At 43.6% G+C, this 5,439-nt stretch overlaps 1 non-coding gene across 1 annotated transcript; it reads left to right on the top strand.

Annotated features, from left to right (window-relative positions):
• Window positions 1–1,814: 1,814 nt before the first annotated feature.
• On the top strand, window positions 1,815–1,907 carry trnar-ucu. Its single transcript has 2 exons — window positions 1,815–1,851; window positions 1,872–1,907. It is a non-coding gene; the product is annotated as a tRNA-Arg (tRNA).
• The last annotated feature ends 3,532 nt before the right edge of the window (window positions 1,908–5,439 follow it).

The raw sequence follows: 5,439 nt of genomic DNA, 5'->3' as shown, positions 1-5,439 counted from the left end.
TGTGTGCCTTTGCCAACTATTGGACTTCAGACCCTTGTCATTCGACCGCTGCCCCATTTAAAGCAGTCCTTTCATTTTAAGTCATGGTACCACATAATCTTTGGTAATTCTAATGATGGTATAAATTGGGCAAGCCAGATTGCCGAATAAAGTTTGAATGGTGATTTGATGAGGTGTTGTTGGGGCAGTTAATTAGAACAGTACTTTCCAGAAGCAACGAGAGAGCACTATATCTGGTAGTATGCAATGGCACAGTTTTCATTATTGACCTCAGAATGAAGACGCCCCCAGGTAGCAATGATTACACTGTGACTGAGACTTATATTTACTTTGAGGAAGGGAAGGTTGGTCCTAAGATGAGCGCTTAAAACCCAAGTGAGGAAAATGGTAACAGTACGAACATAAAGTTGTCTGAAATGAAATGGAAAATTAGGTTTAAGAGCTAGGTCAGTAAATTTGTAACGGCAGGCATTTCAGGAGGTAGTTCAGAATGCTCGAAAAAGCTACATTGCAGCCAGAAAAACTTGAAGAAGATGAAGCACCATCTATGTCTAGGGAAGTAATGTAAAGATCAGATGAGCTTGAAATAAGAAGTGTTGATTTCCACAATGACATTCATATTTAGACATATACACACAGGTCAGATTGTTTACGAGAGCACGTTATATATGCCGCCTTTTCCTCTGTACTATCAGTTCTGAAGAAGAGTCGTTGGACTCTTCTTTCAAAATGGCACTGACACCATGTGACTCTTTGCGACATCTCTCGAGCAGATCTACCTCTAACATTTCTTATTAACGTTCTACACTTTTAAGCTTAAATCTGAATCTGTAAAATTACTAGTAATGTTGTTTTAAATCTACTTTCTGGTTTAAGGAGCTACGGTCGTCCAGATCCGAGTACTGACGACACTTGACTCGCATGATCTTGCTGATCTTGCTAACGTTGATCTCGCCTAGTGCACGCCCTGTGCAGTGTGACCTGTATGCCTCTGTCTACGTATTTTTACAGTCTCTGATCTGTCCATCCTTGCTTACTATGATCTGCTTCTCCAGCTCGTAAACAAAGTTTTTCACTGTACACCGGTACACATGACAGTCAATCAAAACATCCATCATATCCACAGATGATGACAGTCGTGCTGAATTTCTCCAGAAATTTCTGCTTTTGTTCGGAGAACTTTGTTCCATTCTGATCGGTAGACTGCAGGAACGGTGTAATTGTACTAGCGGGCGTCCAGAACAGATTCACGAGGATATTGCCGGGCTGCACCATTTCCTCTGTGAAAATAAACGAGCTGGTCTGGAGTTGTTTTACTGAGAGCAGAGAAAACTCAGTGGGGAGCTGATTAACTTGCACAAAATTATGAAGGGGATACATTCGCGAGATTGGACTAAACTTCATCTTGTTGGAAAGGATGAATGACCATCGCTAAAGATTAAAAGCAAGGAACAGAAGGTTTGGAGGAGATTTAAGGAAGATGTGTTTTTCCCCCAGAGAGTTCTGGGTATCTGGAATTCACTGCCTGAACGCGTGGTTCAGCTAAGAATCATCAGAAAATTTTCGGAGTGTTTAGATGATCACTTGAAGTGCCAAATCACACAAGGATAGTGTGGCAAGTGGGACGAGGACAAACAGATGTAAAAACAGAAGTTGCTGGAAAAGCCCTGCAGATCCGGCAGCATCTGTGAAGAAAAATCAGAATTACGTTTCGGGACCGGTGACCCTTCTTTCCGAAGAACAGATGTTTGATGAAAGACACGAAGATAATGTTCCAAAGCCAACGTTCTGTACTTAAACTCACAAACGAGTGGGGCTCTGTGGCGCAATGGACAGCGCGTTGGACTTCTATGGGCTAATATCGTGGTGCTATTCAAAGGTTGTGGGTTCAAATCCCACCAGAGTCTAATTTTACAGATAGCAGGAGCTGCCAATCCTGGAGAATCTAAGATAACAAGGTGTCAAGTTGGATGAGCACGGCAGGCCGAGGAGCAGGAAAGCTGATGTTTCGGGTCTGGACTCTTCATCAGAAATTGGGGAGGGGAAGGGGATTCTGAAGCCGAGGGGGAAGTGGATGGGAGATGGATAAAGGAGCAGATAAATTGTGCAGAGCAGCAGGTACTTCACCCTGTTTTTACTGAAATGATAAACAACTCAACTCAAAGAAAGAAATTAATTCAAAATTTCAGCAGAAATCAAGGGTCCAGACCGGAAACGTCAGCTTTCCTGCTCCTCTGATGCTGCTTGGCCTGCTATGTTTATCCAGCTCTACAACTTGTTGAATTTTAGTTCACGTTTGACAGAAGTCAATGACCTGCAAAAGCAGATCCATTGTCACTCCAGGCTCCACTTCTGACCAGATGAAGTTCGTCAGATTTTCAGGTTCATCTTTCTGGGAATAATACCGTTTGAAAGATAATCAGACCAGAATCGATTGCTCATTGGACAAACCTGCAATGTTTGTGGAGGAGCCCAACTGGCTCGGAACACGAACTTTCTCTTCCACAGTTGACATTTTATTTTTGATTGCAGAGATTGAGAAATGTCTGGATTCCCAATGGTACATAGAGTTGTGTGTATGGGGTGGAGTCAGTCATTGAAGTGTTAGATCAGCCATGGCTGTATCGAACAGTGAGGCTTGTTCCCATTTTTCAGTGATGTTTCTGGCGGAGAGTTTTAAACAATAACGGGATGAGGACAATGTGAATCGACAACGCCGAATATTAACTCATCGACTTTACTGCACTCCTTGCAGAGCTGAAATGTTCTAGCTTCAGATCAGACAGTGGAAGATTTGTTGAAAAAAAAAAATCAGTTTCTCTGCCCTTCTGCATTGATTACATTATTTGCGAGAATTGTGTAATTTAGGATTTTGGAATTGTTCACTCTGTGCAAAAGTGCGGGTCATTAATATCTGTCCAGAAGAGAGGTGGTCCCAAGACTGACGCCTGGGAAGAGCACTGTGCACTCTCCTCGAGTCTCGGAGGTAATTCCTCACAGACAATGTTACGTCCTCACTTTCATGGAGCGTTTCATTCCATCGGCTTCAATTCTTCACCAAACTTGATTCAACAGATTTGTCACTGAGTAATTTCTGTGTTGACTTGCTCGCCGAGCTGGCTTGTTTTTGTGGAGACGTTTCGTCACCATGCTAGGTGACATCATCATTAGAGCACGGGAATTCGTGGAAGCGTGGTTCTCCAACCGTAATGCAAACAACAAACATATAGAATTGGACCCCATATACAAACCCATACAGACCAAAACCAAAAATGACACAACTCACCATAATGGACCAGACAGTATAAATTCCAAGCAGAGTACAATAACATTGCTACATCGGAGGCTCCACCGATGATATCATCAAGCATGGTGACGAAATGTCTGAAATAAAACAAGCCAGCTCAGCGAGCAAGTCAACAATCTCAACCACAACCCGAGCTACAGACCTTTGTTGAAACTTTAAAGTAATTTCTTTCTTTGTGTTGAGTTGTTTATCATTTCACTAACAGGGAGAAGTATCTACTGCTCTGCACAATTTACTCAAATGTTTTCAGAAGCAAGTTAAACCATCTCAGCTGTTTCCTGTTATCTGTAACAGAATCAATCTCTCAAAATGATTTTATTGTCACGTGGGCCAAGGTCGTAAATTATGAAAAATGCTCCAGTAGAGACTGTCCACTCACACATTCCGTTTTCTCAACAGGAGCTGTCAAGATGATGGCGAGAAGTGCCTTCTCGCATTTTCAATCACTCTGGGATGGTTTGAAAAGTAAAACTATTCTTTGAGCTGGGAACAGCGTGGTGCAGTTTATACACATCAGGTGCAGTGTGCCTGAGGCACAGAGCTCGCCGTAGTAACACTCCGAGCTGATTCAGGCAGCAGCGACCTCCCTGTGACATCGAGGAGCACACAGATACAGTTCCCCCAAATTGGGAGAGATTCTCTTTTTCCGAGCAGCTCTGCATTTTTAACACTGTATCTGATGCAGTAATTTGGACAAGATTCCCAAAAGAATGTCAGTTCCTGTGCATGCGCAATCTCCCTTTTGCACAGCCTTGCATACTTTCCATACATCCCACTCCCAACACTCCCCTCCCCTGCTCTGCAAGCCCGTGTTTGACAGGGAGCTGGAGAGCGCATTCGTGCTGTTCTCCCACAGCAGTGCCTGCCAATGGAATATGGCTTATTCCAGTCACCAATGGAGAGTGCCCGGTCCCGGAGGAAGGGTGCTAACGCAGCCTCTTGGGAGCAGGTGGTCAGAATGGGAAGAAGCTGTTATTAAAACTCGGTGCTGCATTTACATCCCGAAGCAGCAAGAATATCCTTACTTTACAAGAAAACTCACCTTATTTTGGTGTTAACGGCACTGCACTGTTGCTGGTTCATTGGTCTAGGGCTATGATTTCTGTTTCATGTGGATAGCATAACGAGGAGCAGCTCTGGGATTCGAATCGCCGGCGTTTTTGGGCGTTCAATGTCTTGCTCCATTCTTCACTTATGGGGTTTAGTTTCGATGGGATTGAGTTTGAAATCCCTCAGTCTCTTTGCGGCGAATATATCGCACATGGAGAAGCAGGAAGCAAGTTTTAAAGAACATCTGCTCGTGTTCAACGGACCTTATTACGGGTGGTGCAAAGTCCTAAATAAACGCAACTCTTTTATTCTTCTATGTTCTAAAATGCCAGTTCCCTCAAAACAGTTTCTCACTGTCTGCTTTATCTTGTCGGCTTCAACTCGCAGACGAGTCCCGGTTTCTCACTTCACTTTTGCCACAATGCCCGATCAGCTTTCTGTCAAACCAGCTTTGTTAAATGATGTCAGATTGCCTGAAGTGTGGATGGGGCAGAAGTACCATTGTAGTGAATAAGGCAAATGGAAACACTCGTTCAAAGTCAAAACAAGTGTTTCAGGTTGTTCGCCCATGCAATCTGACTCTGAATGAATCCTCCAGCTGCATTATTGCTCAGTTCTGGGAGTGAAACTTCCGGAAGCGGGGATGTGAAGTGATTGGAGACAGCGCTGAACAGATTGACTTGGATGATGCCGTGGATGAGGAATGTCAGCAATGAAGATAGATTGGAAAGTTGGGAAAGCTCTCCTTGGAGAACAGAAAGCTGAAGGCTGGTCTCTTTGAAACTTTGAACAGAGTGAGAGGTTCTGTAAATTACTGCCCGAAATTATCCAAGACACAGATTCAATTGATACAAAAGGGAATCCGCTGATTATTTTTAAAGTAACAATGTGCAGGGTTACACGGAGAAGGCAAGAGAATAACATTAAAAGAGACCAAAAGAACTGCGGATGTTGTAAATCAGGAACAAAAACAAAGTTGCTGGAAAAGCTCAGCAGGTCTGGCAGCATCTGTGGAGGAGAAAACAGAGTTAACGTTTCGGGTCCGGTGACCCTTCCACAGAACTGATGGTGGCTGGGAAAAC

The sequence above is a fragment of the Rhincodon typus genome, chromosome 8, assembly GCF_021869965.1.
Source record: "Rhincodon typus isolate 14 chromosome 8, sRhiTyp1.1, whole genome shotgun sequence".
Taxonomy (NCBI): Eukaryota; Metazoa; Chordata; class Chondrichthyes; order Orectolobiformes; family Rhincodontidae; genus Rhincodon; species Rhincodon typus.
The sequence above is the reverse complement of the archived record's forward strand: the minus strand, read 5'-3'. Positions and strand labels throughout refer to the sequence as shown.